We start from the raw sequence: 21,861 nt of genomic DNA, 5'->3' as shown, positions 1-21,861 counted from the left end.
AACTTTATCTGGTAGTGAACAATTCTGATCAGTTTTCATTCACCCATTCATCCAACCAACAAATGCTTACTGAGCATTCACCATGTCTCAGGTGCTATTTTGATAATAGGACATAAAAATGAATGAAATCTGGTTCTATCTCTCAAGGAGCTCATTCTTATGATGTAGCAAACATTAAAAGAAAATAAAGCTTATAAAAAAATTATATGCCTTAAATCCAGATCAGTAGATTGGTTCTTTTGTCTGAAGGAATCAGAAAGACAATCTGTATGAAGGTAATGTTTTACAGAACTTTGAAGGATGAATCCGAATTCCCTAAATGAAGGAGAAAATGTCAAGGCAGGGAAAATAAAAGGCAAATCTGAGGCCTACAGATAAGAAATTACAAAGTATCTTCAGAAAAATACAATGAAGTGTAAGGTCCACAGAAGGGCATGGTGGTTGATGATCACAAGGAGGCAGGCTCAGTCCCAACTCAGGAGCTTGGTGTCCAATCAGATTTGGAACTGATTCTATGTGCAATGGACAGTCATCAAGGTTGATAACCAAGGAAATACATTTTGTATTTCAGAAAGGCTATCCTAGAAGCAGTGTTGACTTAGGATGGGGTTGAATAAAGTTGAGAGAGGAAGGCTGGTGAAAAGGCCATTGGGACAAGACACTGAACTATGTCAGGGTAAGTGGGAGCAGAAGAGACCAGAAGCTGATATGAGACACTTTGAATTAAAAAAAAAAAAGAAACAGTCAACAAAGCCAAAAGAAAACTGACAGAATGGGAGAAGATATTTGCAAATGACATATCAGTTAAAGGGCTAGTATTCAAAATCTATAAAGAACTGATCAAACTTAACACCCAAAGAACAAATGATCCAATCAAGAAATGGGCAGAAGACATGAACAGACATTTTCCCAAAGAAGACATCCAAATGGCCAACAGACACATGAAAAAGTGCTTAGCATTGCCTGGCATCAGGGAAATCCAAATCAAAACCTCAATGAGATACCACCTCACACTAGTCAGAATGGCTACAATTAACAAGTCAGGAAATGACAGATGTTGGCGGGGATGCGGAGAAAGGAGGGTTCCTCCTACACTGTTGGTGGGAATGCAAGCTGGTGCAGCCACTCTGGAAAACAGTATGGAGTTCCTCAAAAAGTTGAAAATAGAGCTACCGTATGACCCAGCAATTGCACTACTGGGTATTTACCCCAAAGATACAAATGTAGTGATCCGAAGGGGTACGTGCACCCCGATGTTTATAGCAGCAATGTCCACAATAGCCAAACTATGGAAAGAGCCAAGATGTCCATCGACAGATGAATGGATAAAGAAGATGTGGTATATATATACAATAGAATATTATGCAGCCACCAAAAGGAATGAAATCTTGCCATTTGCAACGACATGGATGAAACTGGAGGGTATTATGCTGAGCGAAATAAGTCAATCAGAGAAAAACATGTATCATATGATCTTGCTGATATGAGGAATTCTTAATCTCAGGAAACAAACTGAGGGTTGCTGGAGTGGTGGGGGGTGGGAGGGATGGGGTGGCTGGGTGATAGACATTGGGGAGGGTATGTGCTATGGTGAGCTGTGAATTGTGTAAGACTGTTGAATCACAGACCTGTACCTCTGAAACAAACAATACATCATATGTTAAAAAAAAAAGAAGAAGAAGATAGCAGGAAGGGAAAAATGAAGGGGGGGATATCGGAGGGAGAGACAAAACATGAGAGACTCTGAGAAACAAACTGAGGGTTCTAGAGGGGAGGGGGTGGGGGGATGGGTTAGCCCAGTGATGGGTATTAAAGAGGGCACGTTCTGCATGGAGCACTGGGTGTTATACGCAAACAAAGAATCATGGAACACTACATCAAAAACTAATGATGTAATGTATGGTGATTAACATAACATAATAAAAAAAATAAATTAGAGTCAGGGGCGCCTGCGTGGCTCAGTCGTTAAGCGTCTGCCTTCGGCTCAGGTCATGATCCCAGGGTCCTGGGATCGAGCCCCACATCAGGCTCTCTGCTCCGCGGGAAGCCTGCTTCTCCCTCTCCCACTCCCCCTGCTTGTGTTCCCTCTCTGGCTGTGTCTCTCTCTGTCAAATAAATAAAATCTTTAAAAAAAAAAAATAAATTAGAGTCAGATGGCAAACCAGGAGTAGTGGTCTGGGGGTAGGAAGTAGTCTGATGTAATTCTTGGATTTCTAGAACTTATGACCAGGTGAATGATAGACACTGCCACGTGAAGCACAGTTTGAGCAAGCCAGGAAGGAGAACATGAGTCATAACTGTATTCAATTATTATGATAGCTTTGTCTGTTATTCCAGATATAGATGCAAACTGCAATCTCCATTGTTTTTTAAAGAAAACAAACTATTTAATTTTAGGTCTGCTAAATCTGGCAATGTCACAATAATGTATTTTCAAGTTTTAAACATGATAATGATTTATTTTTTATTTAATGTTGCATAAATTCTTTTCATTTAATTATTTATCTTTCCCAGCTTTATTGAGGTATACTTAACAAATAAAATTATATATATTTAAGATGTACAATGCAAAGTTTTGCTATATGTAAACACTGTGAAATGATTATAACAATCAGCTAATTAACATGCCTATGACTTCACTTAGTTATGAATTTCTTTTGTGTGTGGCAAGAGCACTTAGGATTAACTCTCTTAGGGGAACACTCCCAAACTCATTTTACAAGGCCAGCATTGCCCTGATACCAAAGTCAGATAAAGAAAAGAAAACTACAGGCCAGTATCCCTGATGAATAGATGTAAAAGCTCTCAACAAAATACTAGCAAATTGAATTCAATAGCACATTAAAAGATCATACACTATGTTCGAGTGAATTTGACCTTTGGGATGTAATTCATTCACAAATCAATAAATGTGACACATCACATTATTGGAATGAAAGATAAAAATCATCTGATCATCTCAATAGATGCAAAAAAAGCATTTGACAAAATAACAGCATCCTTTCATGATAAAAACTCAACAGAGTATGGAGGGAACATACCTTAACATAGGGGAAAAGCACCTTGACATTGGTCTTGGCAATAATTTTTTTGGATAAACACCAAATGCACAAAAGACAACAAAAGCAAAAATAAACAAGTGGGACTACATTGAACTAAAAAGCTTCTCCATGGCAAAAAACAAACAAAATAAAAAGGCAACCTATAGCAATCCTAAGGAATGGGAAAAAAATATTTGCAAATCATATATCTGATAAGTGGTTAATATACAAAATATATAAGGAACTCATACAATTCAATATCTAACTTCTTAAAATTGAAATTCAGATCATTGACCGTAAGAAGTATGTTGACTTATTTAATAACAAAGTCACATGTGACTACAACTATGTAGCCTTCTAGAAACACCAAGTTGTTCAGAATAGGGTCCAACTATAGCATAAATGAACCACATCTAAGAGACTGGATCAATTCTATCTTCCCAAGTATGTATGTATACTTGCATAAATTATACATACTAGGACAACTATTGAAATCTTATCCAACTCTCTTCAAGCAAACCTGCTATACAACATTTCAGCTATCTACATATAAAAATTGTTTTGACAACTTTAATAATATATTTTATATTAATATGTATTAATATATATTAACATTTAAAACAACTCATTGAAGGAAAAGTCTTTTTTTTTTAAGTTTTAAAATTTTAAATTATTTATTTTAATAGTTATGTTAATATTCTATCCCCATTATTCCTGGTGTTTATTTAATGTTAAGATGCCAAATCTTTGCCATCAGTGGTAAAAAACTGAATATCATAATCATGTCAATAGAGAAAGCAACCTCTTTTTTGAGGAAAAAAAAAAAAGTCTACACTTCCAACCTAAGATCTCTAACATTTGTGAGAAATTATTCCTTTAACCAATCATGCTCAACAGAGTTGGCTCAGGGATCCATGAAATCACTGACCATCATACCATTCTCCATAAAGCTTAAAAATACATTGTCTCAAAAATGAAACCTTGGAACTTCACTTCCAAGAATTTGGAAACATGGCTTTTTCTCTCAGACAACTATGAGGGAATAAGTAAATGACTGAAGAACATCAAAAGGAGGAATGAAAAACAGTAAAAATTTTACCAACAGTAAAAATAATTCTAAAAAACAAGCTTAAGTAAATGCTTATGGTTCTTTTGTCTTGCTTCTAAAGATGTAACACTTTTGGAATCTTCTTGGGATTTTCACTCTTCTTTTCTCTCACAAAACAAAAACAAACACAAATAAGCCACCTATAATCTATGCTTTAATTTGGAGGGAGATCAAGAGTATAGAATGGATAATTATTTTACATAGATATTTCCCTGTGAAAGGAAACATTCTGATGTATTTATTCAAATTGAAGTGTTTTCTGAAAACAGCATTATTATCTCCTGGTGTAAATATCTTACGATGCTTTTAATTGCATGTAACTCAGTCACATTCATGATCCTTTGACAGGGGGCCAACACCGGCACTTGGTTTTTCAAAGAACAATGTGTGCTCTGATAATCTTTATACTGAATTGTTCATCTGATAGAAAATGAAAATATATACCTGTATCTTTTTGTGAGTTTCCTGTTGCTTTTTCTGATCTGGAGAAACTATCCTGAGTTAACCAATAAATTGGCAATTTTCTAGCTCAGAAATACTCCCCTGGGGTGATTTGCGTTAAATTAGCATTGCTGGTAAATGCTTTCAAGAAGACTATACAATTATGGCCAAATGAACACATTCCTCATACAATTTCAGGATTAATATTAGTCTCCTAACAACCTAGAAACCAAGATCATAATGACTGACTGCCAGTTCCTTCCATTGTCCAGGTAACTGGCCCTCAGTATATGACCAATTTGAAACCTGGGAATCTTGGGAGCAAGCATCAGGTCTGCTGTTGGGAAATTGAATTCAAGTGCAGCCCTGCTCCCTGAACACTCATATTCTTCTTTCCTCTTTGTGCTATTTGTTCGTCTCTATTGTCCAGAGCTATCGTTTGTGCACACATTCTGTGTTAGATTTTCTACCCGATTGAGCTTGAAAAACCAAAGCTTAAGTACTAAATGTTTCCCTAAGGCCTGAATGGACTTAAAAGGACATAGGTGCAAAAAGAAAAGAAAGGAAAATAGGGGGAGAAAACACGGCTTGTTAAGTTGTTGCAATAATCTCATGCTGAGAATAAAGACCTTCAGAGTTAAGAGAATGAAAAACACTCTTCTAAATAGATTGCTTGCTTTTGTTGCACAGGTGGTAAGGCCTGGAAATATAAGATTCGGGGAACAGCAGGGCAGCCTGCTAGCATTTCATTAAGCTTAGAGAATAGTAGAATTGTGGCGTGGTTTCTTCCCACTTTACAAGGGACACAGGCTTCTTGACAACTTGGACTTCAGAGTGTTAGTTTGCTGGTATGTCTTCTACCAGGAAGTACTCTGGGGAAAGAGTACCTCTCCCCACATTTTGCAGAGATTTACACCCTCTTCCTTTATTAAAATAAAGCCTTTCCCATGGAGCATGGATTTGTGGTTATCATTGTTTTCGATTTTCCATCATTTCATTACTCTCATGCCTTCAATATAAAGTCAGTACCATCTGCTAGGTAACACAACTTTAGAGAACATGCTACCTCTGAACACTGCCACTTGAAGTCACACAAAGGTAATTGCCATGATGTTGGGCAATCCCCTTGACTTAGAAACTAAATCACCCCTCTCAATAAATGAATAATAACTGACAAGCTTCTTCACGGCAAAGAAAACAATCGAGAGAACGAAAATGCATCCCATGGAATGGGAGAAAATATTTGCAAACCATATATCTGACAAGGAGTTAATTTCTAAAATATATAAGGAACGCCCACAACTCTATAGCAAAAAAACCTCCAAAACCAAACAACAACAACGACAACAAAACGCTTAAAAAATGGACAAAGGATTTGAATAGACATTTCTCTGTAGAAGACTTACAAATGACCAACAAGTATATAAAAAGATGCTCAACACCATTAATTATCAGGGAAGTACAAATCAAAGCTACAATGAGATATTTGCTGTATATAATTGTTGTTGCTACATAGCTTTCTTTTTTTTTTTTTAAGATTTTACTTATTTTATTTATCAGAAAGAGAGAGCACAAGCAGGGAGAGTTCAGGCAGAGGGAGAAGCAGGCACCCCGCTGAGCAAGGAGCCCAAGGCAGGACTCGATCCCAGGACACTGGGATCATGACCTGAGCTGAAGGCAGACACTTAACCGACTGAGCCACCCAGGCATCCCAGCTACATAGCTTTCTAAGGTTGGGTCAGGGAAATGAGTCTATGTAACACCATCTTTTGAGAACTATGCCAAGTCTCTTCCAGGCCTTCCCCTTAGGAGGGCAAAGATCCACTACCTCTGGCTTCCACTAGCTCTATACATAGTAAAGCTAGCTCTCAGTGGTTGCAGTATTGGACCTAGAGGTACAGACAAAAGTTGTTCACATCTTTCCGGGGAGCTTATCGGTAGACTTTCCTATGGATCACAGGGGATCAAGTGTAAATTATGTCTTCCCAATGGCCCCACAAGAGATATGCAAGTAAAAACTAAAAGAGATCTTGAGTTGCCTTCATTATTAATATTCAAAGTAAACATTCAAATTTCTAATAGTTTATGACCCAAGAATTACGGTAGTTTAGAGAAAGCCCTTAACCAACTTAAGTGATGACATTCTTTCCCAAATTTACAGCTAGGTACATTTTACTTACCCTGCTGTGCTAGGCTAGTAGGTATTAGATGAATTAGTGACTTCATAGCCAAGTAAATGACACTGATAACTAGAGATGAAAGGAGCTATTTAAGAAAGATGGCTCTTCTAGAAGGGCTAGACCACACATATTCTATATGAAGAAACAGAATCTATTTTCTAATCTTTTTGAATGCTTTTATAGTTTTATAATTAAAAAATAGAAAGCTTCTGGGGCGCCTGGGTGGCTCCGTTGGTTAAGCGTCCGAATCTTGGTTTCGACTCAAGTCATGATCTCAGGGTTGTCAGATCAAGCCCCGCACGTGTTGGGCTTGGAGCCTGCTTAAGATGATCTCTTTCTCTCTCCCTCTGCCCCTCCACACCCCCGCTTGCACGCTCACTTGCTCTCTTAAAAAAAAAAAAAAAAAGAGAGAGAGACAAAGAGAAAGAAAAAGAGAAGGCTTCTGTATTTGTAACCAGTGAGCCCCACCTTCTGTAAAACTGCTACAAATGTATGTTGTTGGTAAATAAAAGACAAATCGTACGCCTACCTTCTCATTTGTGTATCCTTGAACAAAACATATGGATCATAAAAATCAGTTTGGGAAATAATGTTTCCCAACTTGCTTTGTGATGCAGATCTGAGAATATTTGCTCATTCTGATTTGTAAGATCAAGAAGGCATTTACTCTACCTCTATTGCCTTTCCGTTTCTTTTGGTCTTGTTATCCTTTCGCTTGGTTCTGTCCTCCAGAGTCTGCCTTCAGTTTTCTTCTTTTCTCAAAAAATAGTGGGTTCTTTTTTTATCTCATGTGTTCCTCTAGTTTCAACTAGTGCTTCAAGCTTTATAACTACAAATTTAGATGTTTCACACCTAACCTCCCTTTTAAGTTCTTTATTCATATAACCACTTGCTGATCAAACTTCTTAGCCTAATAATGCCAGCTGTATCTCAAATCAAGCATGTCCTAAAAAATTAAACCCACCATCTTCTCTCTCTTTCCCCAAAGGTGATTCTCTTTTTGTGTTCTATAGTCTCTCCCACTCTTCAAGCTAGAAACTTGAAGGCCACCCTGATTCATTATCTCTTAATTATACATCCATTTAGGAACCAGTTTCTTCTAAATCTGTAACTGAAAATTCACTGAAATGCAGCTCTTTTTCTAGTACTCTGCTCCCACTTATGTCTGAGTTTATCAACTTTCTCGTAAACTATCACAAGAGTTTCTGCCCAGTTATGCTGTTTGCAATGCCATTTGCTTCTAGTCAGGCTTTCACAGAGCTACCCAACTGATCTCCCTAAACACAGAAATGATCAGGCCAGTTCTGGGGGCAGAAGATTGTAAAACCCAAAAGCACAGTATAAAAGGCTCTCTGCTATCTGCTTCAATGCCCCCCTTCTACCATCATCCCCCCATGCCCCCGATTGTCACCTTATATTCCTTTGTCGCAACTGGTTTATCTACGTTACCAAATCGTGCATTTAGTATGCCATTGCTGGTGGTAGGTTATCTGTAGATGTGGCGGATTAAGAAGGGATACAAAATTTCTGGGAGTCTACTTTCCCTCTCCTTGAACTTTGGCAGGCAGCAAAAGTGATGCTGTGCCAATCTCTAGGCTCAGGACTTAAGAGACTTCCGCTTCCTGTCTCTTGGAACACAGGCTTTTGAAATGCAGCGGCCATGCTGTGAGAAAGCCCAAGCAGTTGTGTTGAAAGGACTTCAGCTGGCAGCCCTGATTGGTCTACCAACCAACAAATGGCCAACAAATGGCCAAGCCACCCAGCTGAAGACACACTCAATAGAAATAAGCTGTCCCTGTCAAGCCCTGCTCAAATTTCAGAGTCATGAGCAAAATCAACCATTATTGTTGTTCCAAGCTGAGTTTGGGGGTGTTTTGTTATGTGACAATACCCAAAACAGTATGAAATACCTTTCCATCTTTTTCTGCCTGATTAATTTCTTCTCATTCCTAAAGATACACCTCAAAGGTTATCTCATTTAAGAGTATAAAGACTTCCCCAATCTGCTGAGGCAAAATCAATTACTTTCTTCTGTTCTTCTCCAGCATCTGGTAGTGATTAACGTTCGCCTCCCAAAAAGTCTTGTAAATTCCTTGTGAGTAGGATCTGTGGGCATTGATCTTTGTAACCTAGGGACTACAACAATTGAGTTACTTGAACATTCAATGTGGTAATTCCCATACTGTACTAATGCCTACTTTTGGTTTTATTTTAGTTCAACAACCACTTGTTGAGCACTGCATGCCTGGCAATATGTTATTTGATAATAATATGTAATTTGCATTGTGAATAGGCTGTAGATTCCTGCCCTCAAGAAGCAGGTCTATCACGAGTTATCCCAAATCACCTTCACTGTGCTAGATGGCACAGATTTCTGGGATTCAGCCAAGTGCCTGCCTAAGGGCTCAAATAGTTTCAGAGATCTTCTTGGTGGAAAATATTGGTCCTTTCTGCTGGCCTCCATGATTTCCAGGAAGAACAGACGGTGACTGGCCAAATATCTGCCAAAAAAATAACAACAACAAAACTCTAATTGGATGCTTAAAGGTTTCACAAGAAAATTAAAAGTCTGTGTCCTAAATGTCTAGCCTCTAAATTCTTCAATCAACAACACAGAGTATTTAAGACCCAAGACTCTTATCTCAGAAATGAGCCACGAAGAGCCTATGACCCAAGATATGCCAAAGGCTCACTTCATACATGTGAGATTTGAGAAAGACAGTGCAATGGACATGTTCTCAAATTCTCTCTGGTCTGGGTTAAGTGAGCGGTCCTGAAAGCACTGTCCAAGGGATAGCATGCATCGATTAAGATTTAATATTATGCCCCCCTGTTTATGAAAGAAAAAGAAAAATACAATGATTTGAATAAAGTTACACTTTTATAAAATCATTATGCATCATTTTATTTATATAGACTGTTAGCCCTTTTGGGTACAGGGACTTTGTCTTATTGGTCTATAAACTTCAATACCTAGCAGGGTCTGATCATATAGTAGGTGCTCAACAAAAGAAGAAAATCTGTTAACTACTTTGGACTAGTAACTATATAAGGAGCAATAATCTTACCTTCAGTTCAATGTCAGTAAAAATGTTATCCCTGTTCAGAAAATTGTGTGTTTCCTCTTATCTGACAAATATCACCACAAATGCCAAAGGTTTTCACTTGTCTTAGCTGTCAGGAAACTCTAGGCTAAATTTTGTGTGCTGCCATAACTTTTGCCAGGGTAGCAAAAGCACAGAATTATGAGGAAATAGCAGTGTATTCTTATTCATTTATCAAAGCATGCACAGGCAAACGCTGTTAGCCTGACTCTAGTCGTCAAATGTACTTTCACCATTATTTTCACCTAAAATAATCTATACTTCCCAGTGACATTCTTGCCCCTCCCTTTTCCATAAACTCAGACCAATGAGATTTTATCATATGTATATTCCAACTTAATCTGGCCTTAGGAATAGAATCCAGAATAGAGCGAAGAGCTCTAAAAGCCAATGTGTTAAATATTTCTAGGAAGAAAGTGTTAATTGCAAATGTCCAAATCTTTTTTGAGGACCAGATGGACTATATGAACAAGTTGTATAGCTTACCTATGTCCCACACAACAGGGACATGGGATGGGTTGTAACAGAGTGGCTTCCTCAAAACAATTTAAAAACTTGACACCAGGAGTTTCTTGTGTGGTACTCGCATGCTGTTTTTCCTAGGAGAAAGAACAGTTCCAACAGAAGCAAGTAAGATCATGGTCTCCAAGAGGCAGACAGATGGTGGTGCTGGTCTTCACAACATTAATCTCACAAAAGCATAAGGCTCAAAATAATTCTGATGTTAGCAGCTGTATATAATTCAGGACTTGTGGCGGCTCGCCGATAAGGAATGATAATCTCTTCTCCCTTATAAAAGGGATAAATCTGAGCTTGTTTGCGCAGACTAAGGTTACAGAGAAGGCCTGAAGTATAGAGGGCTCATAAGCTTATTTGGTTACAGATATGATCTTTAACTTTCCCTAGCCCGAGAAGCCAAAAATAAACATTTCATAACTTTTCATGTGTGGTTAGCAAATATAGCTGGCCCATGGTCGTGTCCCCACAGCCCGGAGACCTGGACAGAGCCAGCTGAGCTAGATGCCTGGGGCCGCCTGCTTAGAGCCTTCCCCTGTATTTCAAAAGAACAGGGTCTTTTTATCCGCTTAGCTCAGTTGCTATAAACACTTGCTGTATGTTAAATAACTTCTCAGGTCCATCCAATCCGATTTGCACATCATTAGTCTGTGTAGGATGAAATGGATGCCTTTGGATATTTAGTTTTGTTAAATACTGAGCCCTTTGTGAGTGAAAAGCCCTTCATATAAAATATTACATCAGGCTTGGCTAACATTCCTGCTTCATGAATCACTGGTACCTCCAAGTTGTCCTTGAAATTTCAAATTCACTGTAGATGCTTCTAGACACGGACAGTACTTCTTTCTTTGTTTATTTATGTTTTGATTTGGATGCCAACGCTGCTGTGAAAGAGCAAAATTTAGCATCAGAGCAAATGCCCTTCATGTACATCAAAAGGGAAAAGAAAAGCAGCATTACAGACCCGAGAGGAAAACACTAGTCTAAATGCCAGAAAAATCCATCATAGATCCGTGCTTTACCCTGACTTACCGCATATTATTCAGAGACCATCACTCACCTTTTCTATTTCTCATCGGTGATGGCCCTATTAATACCTGCTACCAGCCTCTACTTTTTTACAGGCATTCAAGTACGAGCTAAAAACAAAAAAACGAACAAATAAGCAAAAAGCTTAGTATTTCACAGGTCCTTGTAAATTTTTCACTTTGATTTTGACAGAGCGCACGCAATAATTGCTTATAATTACAAACAGGACAGCCAATCGCTTTTTAAAACTACATTCTAATTAGCGCAACCAGCGGTCAGCGCTTGGAAAGCTGCTACGAGGCTATTAGCACAATGAGGCCACCTTGTCCGTGATGTGGCTGCTCTGCGATCTACCTTCGCTGAGATGTCGCGGAGGAAATGAATTGCCACCACAGCAGCCACACAACAGCTAAGAAGCTCGACAGGGCAGACGGCGTCACTGTCATTTCTTGGGAATATCCCGATATCATTTTTCTCACCGAGTGTTCCGGCTGCTATTACATGCCGGTCATCAGGCCAGACACATCCAGAATGCTCCCCACATTCCAGTTCCTATCGTTCTGCCCGTGGCGTTGCTGGAGGCAACGTGTACCTGAGAAATTTCAGATGCTGTAGATGCTAGCGCAGGATGGTTCTGTTTTGCACCGGTAACATTTCCACAACCCTTAGGTCAGAATTTTTTTTTTTTTTAATGAGGTGAGTTTTTGTTAACATGAAAGAAAAGGGAGGTTCTTTGATATTTATTGAATGTATCTTATGGTAGGAGATTAAGATTCGTGTGTGTCTCATTTAAAACTCCCAAACAGCCCTGTAAAAGAGGGTTTCATCACCTTGGCCTTACAAATACAGAAACAGAATCTCACGGGGGCCTTGTTAATTTCTTTCTCCCAGAAAATATTTTCAAGAACTTGCTGAAAATGTGACAAGAGTGGGTAAATCACCTTTCGATTGAAAATTACCAAAACTGTGGCGGACTATGTTTTAATCCAGAGTGTTGTTGAGAAACAAGAAATGGGAGACATTCCTACATGATAGAAAGTCAATGGGATTGTGTCTCAGAAAATCAAAACCAGAGGGAAGCATGGTTTTTTCAAAACACATAGAGGTGAGAACTGCTACAGAGCTAGGCGTGGTTGGAAGATCTTCAGAGCCAGAATCAATAGATGTAGGACGTCACATTTGGCCCTGAATAAAGCAGCAGGTGAGTGCCCAGAAGGGAGCTAGGGGTAAACCCCGCAGCATGTTCCACAGCTTGCCCACAATCTGGAAGCAACCTAAATAGAAATATCATCCATAGACAAGGAAAGGGGAAATTCCAAATATCACAATGACTGCATAACTAAGAATCCCTACACTCAACACTGAAGAGACCATAATTCTCCATCAAATAATTATAAATTCAATATGATCTCAGTCAAATTCATAATAGGACTTCTATGGAACTAGACAAGGCTATCTGGGAGGGACAACAGGGATGACTTGCCATAACAAACATCAAAACCTACTGTGAAGCTATGAGGATGCAAGCAGTTTATTGGCACAGGAATAGAATAGACAAGTAGATGAAGGGAACAAATCGGAGAGTCCAGAAGAGGCAAATGTGCGTGTGTGCACATGTGCATTTGTGTGTGTATTAATATGTGAGAGAAAATGGAAATTTAAATTAGCAGGAAAAAGTTGGATTATTTAAAAGGTGCAACTAGCCCTTTAAGATTATATTAGATCCCTACTGAACACCATACATAAAATAAATTACCAAATGATTAAAGTGCGAATGTAAGTAACATTTAAAAAAAAATTTAAATAGAATAATGGTTTTTTAATCTTGAGTAATGAGAAAGGGCCTCCCACAAACTAAAGAAAATAATTAACAGATAAATTATATAAAAATTTTCACATTTCTTTTTGGCAAAGATCATAATAACAATAGCAATAATAAAAGACAATACTGAAAGAAAATATTTGCAAAAAAGTTTAAGAAACAAGTAGTAATGACCATTGTACAGAGAGATCTCCCACATAACTAGGAAAAGGGGCAACGATCTTATAAGAAATTAGATAAAAGGGGTGCCTGGGTGGCTCAGTCAGTTGAGCGACTGACTCTTGATTTCAGCTCTGGTCATGATCTCCTGGGTTGTGGGGCTGAAGCCCCACATTGGGCTCCATGCTCAGTGGGGAGTCTGCTTGAAGATACTCTCTCACCCTCTCCCTTGGCCCCTCCCCTCTCTCAAATAAATAAGTAAATCTTAAAAAAATTAGACAAAAGATACAAGGAAAGAATTCACAGAAAGAAAAACTGCCTACTACATATATATGAAATTATGCTAAACCTTAGTAGCAATCAGGGGAATTGAAACTGAAACAATATGACTATAGTTTTTACTCCTCAGGTTATATAAACTTTTGAAGCTTGATAGTATTTATTTTGGGGAGGATATTAAAGAACAGGTACTTTCATAACCCACTGGTGAGAATTTGAAGTCACTAACCATTTTCAGAGGGTATTTTTGTCAATATCTATCAAAACTTAACATTTCTGTAAGCCACATGCACGAATTTTACTTCTATATATTTAGCTTATAGCATTCATATTTGTTCAATGATTCATGTGTAAGAAAGTTCATTGTTGTATTCTTCTAAAGCAAATAAACCAAATCAATCAAATTGCTGTCAGGATAATTAAATAAGTCATGGCATGTGAGTTTTAGGGAATACATTGCACTTATGAATAATGTTGTATATCTATATAGAATGACACTAAAGAGTCACAAAGACAAACTCTTAAAACGATAATCCATCTCATAATGTGTAAATGTTTGTGGTAAGATCTCGTTAAATTTTTAAAAAATGTATGTACGTGAGGGGTTCCTGGGTGGCTCAGTCAGTTAAGCAACCAACTCTTGATTTCGGCTCGGGTCCTGAGATCTAGCCCCACGGGGTGCTTCACACTGAGTGTGGAGCCTGCTTAAGATTCTCTCTCTCCCTCTCTCCATCGGTGCACTCTCTCTCTCTAAAAACAAGAAACAAATAAACAAAACATGTACATGTGTATATAATGTATAAAAAGGAGTGTGTGTATAAATGCCAGAGAGAGTGGACTATTTTGAATTAAGTTTTCGGTGGTAGTAAATGGCTGGATTTGAGAAGGGAAATATCTCTTATAAGGCATGCAGCAAAATTTTAAGTATCATCTCTCTGTGTATGATTATAAATTAAGGTACACAAACTTTGTCCTACAGGCCTAAATTTGCCTTTGAATATCAGCTAATAAAAATTCTCAAATTTTATAGGTTTAACCTAGCAAAAAAAATTTTCTCCCTATTCCTCATGGAAATTTCATAAAAAGAAATTGCAACATTTTTTTCAAGATTTTATTTATTTTTGAGAGACAGAAAGAGAGAGCTGGGGAAGCGCAGAGGGAAAGGGACAAGCAGACTCCACACTGAGCATGGAGCCCAATGCGGGGCTTGATCTCAGGACCCTGAGATCATGACCTGAGCCAAAATCAAGAGTCAGACACTTAACCAACTGAGCCACCCAGGCGCCCCAGAAATTACAACATTTTTACACCTAGGTGATCAATAATTTTGTTTAAAACCTAACATCTGCAGTTCGACTAGTAATTCAGTTATGTGGAATCACTTTTTTATTGTCTACTTTCAAACCAAGAGAGCAAAATATTTAAATTAAAACGAAAACATTGGTGTAGAAGGAAAAAAAGACTCTAAAAACAACTATGGAAATGTCTCTTTTTCAGTTTAACCACAGCTTTTTACTAGACCTTAAATCATTTTAGCACTCATTCCATGGGTAAAATTTCTAATTTTGCTTCAATTACTTGGATATTTGAGACCAAGTGAATTTGAAGTATGAATAACAAAAATAATTACTGCAGACTTTCTATCTTGGCTGAGAAAACCATCATGTTCATATTTGGCAAGATTTCCTAACATAATCTCATATATAGCTAGCTGATGCATTTGACACTTTTCTGTAGAGATAATCTATTCACCGGTGTTATAAAATAATATTAAAGATGGGGGAGTCTTACAGTTTTCTTTAAAAAATTAAAGCTGGAGGGGTGCTTGGGTGGCTCAGTTGGTTAAGCATCTGCCTTCAGCTCAGGTCATGATCCCAGGGTCCTGGGATCAAGTCCCTCATGGGGCTTCCTGCTCAGCAGGGAGTCTGCTTCTCCCTCTCCCCCTGCCGCTCCTCCTGCCTATACTCTCTCACTCTTTCTCTCTCTCTGTCAAATAAATAATAATCTTAAAAAAAAATTTAAAGACGGAGTAATCTCTTTATTTTGTTGTAAGTCTTCAGAACTAAAAATAGTTTAAAATAAGCTCTTCTATGGTTTCCGTATCAGCACTCAGTTGCTAAATAATAACTGGGAGCAAAACAGCAGAGAATGTCCTTCTCTTCCATTATAAAATCTCTTCAAGAGAAAGATTGTTTTTCTTTAATTCTAGCCAGAAGCCATCAAGTCCTCTTTTTGTTTATGAGTATTAGCTTTAAGGATCTCCACAATGCTCATATAATGTCTGGAATTAGGAGACAAATGGGAGCTAAAATAGAATTTGTCAAATTATTTCTCTTCTTACATTTAGATTTTTGAGCTCCTTGTGAAGGATAAAATTCATTTCAACATTACTCACTGAATATTGGTCTTCGGAAGCTGCAATGAATGGGCCAGAGGCAAGAACAGGTTTGTGTGTGGAAGGTAGAAGTGGGAAGATTGTTTTGGTTAAATTAAGCTACACTTTGGAGTTTGGAATGAGGCTAACTGATCTTTGCAAGGATATGGACAGAGTTCACTGCGTTCATACTACATAGTTCAGACTTATCAGTCTGAAATTTTCATGGTTATTTTGCAAGAATATATTTTTTACAGGTGATTTTTTTTTAATGGTCTGGTAATGGTATTCAATGATAATGTAGACTGAAAGGCACAAATTATTTTCCTTTATAGGTCTCTCACTCCTACTAGACTGAATTCCAAGAGAATAGGGATAAGGTTTTGGAATTTTCTGAATCCTCAGGTCCTAGTAAACTGACTGCTAAATAAAGGGCTGGGAAAATTAATACATTATTGCATCAATCAATCAGTCAATTAGAAAGTGATTCAATATACCCCTTCCAAATTCTGAGCAATTAGCCTGGCTTTATACAAATTGGTAGATAAGCCAACACTTATTAAGATTCTACCATTTATGTAGTCATGCCCTTAACTATATTTTGGGGAATATTCCTAAAGTATGAAAAATAGTGCATATTCTCAAGAAGCTACAATCTAGTCAAGTGAAACGGGAGGATCACACTATGAAACAACAATAAAGAGCCAGCACACGAAAGTGTGTATGGGACCAGGATCAAGAAGGCACAGGGCACAGCTGCCTAAAGGCCCAGCATAGATAACCCACCCACAGGTGTATGAGCTAAGCAAATGCTATTGTTGTATGTCATTGAGATTTGGGGATACTTATCATACATTAATGGCTAATCTAAATACTTTCAATAGCCAATCCCCCGTAACATTCTGAAGTTTACTTTCAAAATTCCCTTACAGTCCCAATCTAACCCACTTTCATCTCGCACCTGACCCATGGGCCACCACCATGTTGGCCTCCCTGCCTCCATTTTCCGCTCCCTCATTTTTTGCCATACTACATCCAGAATGATCTTTTAAAATACAAATTTGAATATAATTCTGTTTAAAAGTCTTTGGATATCTTCTCATTGAACGTAGGATAAAGCCCCCAGTTTTTAAAAAGCCTACGGGGCCCTATGTAGTATATTCCCTGCCTTGTGTCCAGCCTCCTCACAGGCCTCTCTTGCTCACTCCCAAGTCACACTGGCTTTTTTTTTTTTTTTAAGAATATACCACATGCCTTCCTTTTTTGAATCTTTGCCCAGATTACTCCTCAGAATGCAATGCTTTTCTCTAAACCTTACTTCTTTTATCCTGATTCATTTCTACTTATCTTTCACATTTGGCTGAAATGCCACATAACAAGCCGTCTCTGACCCTACAGTCTATGATAAGAACTCCTTATTATGTGCTCCCACAGCATCTTGTGTTTTTCCTTCACGTTACTTGTCATAATTAGTCATTATGTAGCTACTAGTGCAACGTGGACTAATAATATCAGTCTTCTCCACCAGACCAGGGCGGCAGGGATCATGTGTCTCTTGCTTACTACTGTATATTCATTATCTCCAGTACATTCTGGCCCACAGTAGGTGATCAGTAAATATTGGCTTAATTAGTTCTGAGATCTAATGGGCTTTTCCAGATTCTTTTCCATACCATGAAGCACATCAAAACTATCTGAAACATTAAAAAAAAATTCTTGCCTCTAGTCCTTGTTACTTTGAAATTAGAACAAATATCTTGATAGAGGAAGATGCGTACTAATGTCATATTGCAGCACTTTTCTGCCCTCTTTCTACCCATAGTCCACAAGAGAGTGTTGGACAAATAATATCTCACTTCCCTGAAACAAGAAATCTAAAATTCATAAATATTTCAAACTTTAATCTAGATCCATAAATATTTCAAACTTTAATCCACAACAGAGCATGGCATTAGATAGATAGATGATAGATCAATAGATAGATAGATAGATAGATAGATAGATAGATAGATAGATAGATAATAGATAGATAGGATAAACTGATACATCAAAAGATTGATAGATCAATAGAGAGAGAAATAGAGTCAGACAGAAAACAGCTAGGTAACCAGTGTAAGGTAACCAGTATATCTAAGCTTGGTTCACTCATACATCTGTGGGTCCACTGGAAGTCAGTTGATCTGGGCTGGGTGTGGCTGAGACATCACGCCAGTTCACTTAAAGCCCAGCCTAGAGCTGGCATACCGTTACTCCTTCCTTATTCTATTAACCAAAGCATGTCACATGGATGAACCTAAGTCAAGGGCCAGAGAAATATGTTCTCTAACAGGAAGAACCATAGTCATGTACAAAGTGCTTATATACAGGGAAGAGTAAAGGTCAAGGTTTGGGACAAATATGCAATGTACTACAAGAAATAGGAAATGTAAATATTAAAGCAGGGTATATGTATACTACCAATTAGATAGGGTTTTTATGGAATTTGTAAAGAATTTATTCTCTACGTCATCCTGTTTTCTGTTGTTTTTCAAATACCATGTATGACAGCTTATATCGTCTTTTCGTTTTATACTTACGTATGAAGAAATTTATATTGTGCTGTCTTATTCTAGTCTTCAACTACAAATGGGATAGCCATTTTTGTCAATTTGTGTTTTTTTTAAGATTTATTTATTTATTTATTTTGAGAGAAAGAGAGAGAGCATGCGCATGAGTGGGGGGAGGGGCAGAGGTAGAAGGACAGAGAAAATCCACAAGCAGACTCCCCACCGAGGGCAGAGCCTGTTGCAGAGCTCGATCCCAGGACCCTGAGATCATCACCTGAGCTGAAAGCAAGAGTTGGCCGCTTAACGGACTGAGCCACCCAGGTGCCCCTCAATTTGTGTTTTAAATCATAGAAATAAAACTGATCCCAATATTACTCCCCTTCAACTTCATGTCATTATAATTTACTACATATTTTAAATATATATATAATTATATATAATTTACTATATGTATTTAAAGATTAGCTGTAAATATCAATCGTCTTCTTAAGGAGAAAAGAGTTTTTGTTCTCATGATGATGAGACTCAATTTCTTTGACAGTATGATTGGGTCTGTAAGATGAGGAAGGCTCAGAGCCACTGAACTCAATGCCCTCACAAAACTCTGCAAAGCTCTTTGGTGTTCAATTTCTAATAGGTTCCCAAATCACAATGATCCACATGTTTTATGATTTCCAAATCAACGTAATATTAGCCAACCAAACTATACCTGCATGACTGGACTGGGTAAAAATAGTCTTTCTTAACTGTTTTCAGTTTCAATAACCAGCTTTGGAATTTATTTATTCTGTTTCCAGCACAGATTACTATATGCTCAATAAAAAACAAGGAAATCTTAGCAACCTGCTATAATCATTTGCAGTAGGAGACACCCTAGATTGAGCCACAAAATTTTATAAATTGGACAATACATGATATGTTTAAAAGACAAATGAATAGAGGAGAGACCAAAGGAAGCAAACGTATAGAATACTTAAGGATTTTAACCTGAGAGAATGTCAATTAAAGTTCAGGGGAAAGTAAATGGCTATAATTAATACCTGTTAACTGCTTTTGGCCTTCAGGCTCACCCTGTCCAATGATGCATAATAATCGGAAAGCATTTCATTATCAGCTGGTGACAAAGGATTAAATGTGTGTGAAAGTTTGCAAACTGTAAAGTTATGAAACAAGGTAGCTTTTTATTTCCATTATTAGTATCAAAAGATGTGCCAAGTGGACAGGCCATTGAAACCTCACCAATAAATATTTAGTGACTAATAAACTTTGAATACTATGTATATACATCGTAGGTAGAATACATGTTGATTGCTCTTCCCACTAGCCATAAAAGCCTAAGTCAAATTTAAGATTTGACTGAGTTATCTCTCTAATTTTGTCATATTAAATTTATTTATTTTCAAGTATAAATTCCTAACAAAATTAATATGAAGAGAGGCTATACTTTTCCTACATATTTACATAGGTTTAAGGGGAAGGAAAACTTCAAAGTCATCCCATGTATTGATCATGATTCTTCTCATTTACAAATTTAAAAACTAAATGAAACAATTCATGGTCAGAGAGTTTCAAGCATTACCTACTGCCATGCAACCAGTAAATATTGAATGTGGGATTTGAATGAAAGGTCAATCAGATTCCTTAGTCCAATATGCCACTCCAATGTAAAGCATTGTATTAGAGATTTAACTTCATTACATACAGATAGATATATGTGTATGTATATTCAAAATTACTACTCACTAAAATTAAAATTCCTGGGCTCCTGGGTGACTCAGTCGGTTAAGCATCTGCCTTCGGCTCAGGTCATGGTCCCAGGGTCTGGGCATCAAGCTCCGCATCGGGCTCCCTACTCAGCAGGAAGCCTGCTTCTCACTCTCCCACTCCCCCTGCTGTGTTCCCTCTCTTGCTGTCACTTTCTGTCAAAAAATAAATTTAAAAAATTAAAAAAAAATAAAATTAAAACTCCATATTGATTATAATACAAATGTTTACTCTAAGAGTTTGGAGGCTTCTGAAAGATGTAGGAAAGATATGAAGCCGTGAGACTTTCCATCTCCAGAGTTGATCCATTAAAGAGTAGATCAATAATTGGTTGCAATAGTTGGATTTGTTTATCGAGATGTTTTCCCAGGTGACTTGACAACCAAAGCACACCATTCCGTACTCAGCATTTTAACATGATTTACTGACTTGCTTGAGCAGAGTGCTCATGACGGGAATTGCTTCATTTAATCATACAAGTACCTTCTGTGAATCAGGCATTTTGCTAGAAGTGAAGGATACAAGATTGAACAAGTCATACTACCTGCCTTTAAAATGTTTAGATCCTAATGGGAAGACATGTCTGTATATTAATAACAACAAACAAAATTGAGAGGATAAAGAAGAAAGGGGTGAAATTATTACATGCCAAGGTTTTCATCATAATTCAAGACATCACTAAATAGGATTTTAGTCTTGATATTTATAATTACAGAACATATATTTGATTAAGTAGCCTATACTTTTGAGACTCCCTCACAATGAAAATATACTGTTTATAACACTAGGAAAACAAAAAATAACTGCAAATTTAAAGGAATTGAAAGAAAAACAAAAATCAAATGATTACTCTTACACTTTTTTACTTTATCCAAGTGATAACAATCTGCGAGAACCTTTATATGTTCTTACATTTTCCTTTTTGTTTCCATATTACCAAATACTACATGAATTAAGCTTAAAGAACTCAGGACATCATGTGGTATTTGTCTATTTTTCTTCTTCCCCATGCCACGACCCATCCGTAAGAGTAACTTCTATACAAAATATAGAAAAATAAGGCAACATCGTGATCAAGTTAAACATCACTTTAAAATTCTGTTACATATTCTTACGAAAACAAGGTTGTATCAAAAAAAAAAGAAAGGTGTTAAAAAGCAAGCTTACAGCGTACAAAAGCTTAAGAGAAGAGATTACCTAGCTTTTAAGCAGGTAAGGCAGTGAAACAGAAAGATGAGAAAGCATGGTGGAGGAGGGTAACTTTTATCCATGGTGGTTTGACCACTCTGCAGAACATACACCTGAAGATTCTAGGTCTCAGTTTGAAAACCAATTATAGTGAGTTAGGAAATGACACTTCGTGTTCTGGGAATTGGGAATCCCTACCTCCAGCAATGTCACCGCCTGACTTGTGACAAGGAAGCCTTAATGCATTTTGTATCATAACTCTTCCTCTGGGTTTTACTTTCATTTGTTTAGAATGTTAAATACAGTGTCA

The 21,861-nt window shown here is 37.5% G+C and overlaps 1 long non-coding RNA gene across 1 annotated transcript in view; it reads right to left on the bottom strand.

Annotated features, from left to right (window-relative positions):
• Positions 1 to 1,907: 1,907 nt before the first annotated feature.
• Positions 1,908 to 21,861, bottom strand: part of LOC144380006 (uncharacterized) — a 247,033-nt gene continuing 227,079 nt past the window's right edge. Inside the window, exons 7-8 of the long non-coding RNA XR_013443663.1 lie at positions 10,361 to 10,473; positions 1,908 to 9,271 (exon numbers count right to left, since the gene is read on the bottom strand). This is a non-coding gene — a long non-coding RNA (uncharacterized LOC144380006). The remainder of the gene's footprint in view (positions 9,272 to 10,360; positions 10,474 to 21,861) is intronic.

The sequence above is a fragment of the Halichoerus grypus genome, chromosome 14, assembly GCF_964656455.1.
Source record: "Halichoerus grypus chromosome 14, mHalGry1.hap1.1, whole genome shotgun sequence".
Classification (NCBI taxonomy): Eukaryota; Metazoa; Chordata; class Mammalia; order Carnivora; family Phocidae; genus Halichoerus; species Halichoerus grypus.
The sequence above is the reverse complement of the archived record's forward strand: the minus strand, read 5'-3'. Positions and strand labels throughout refer to the sequence as shown.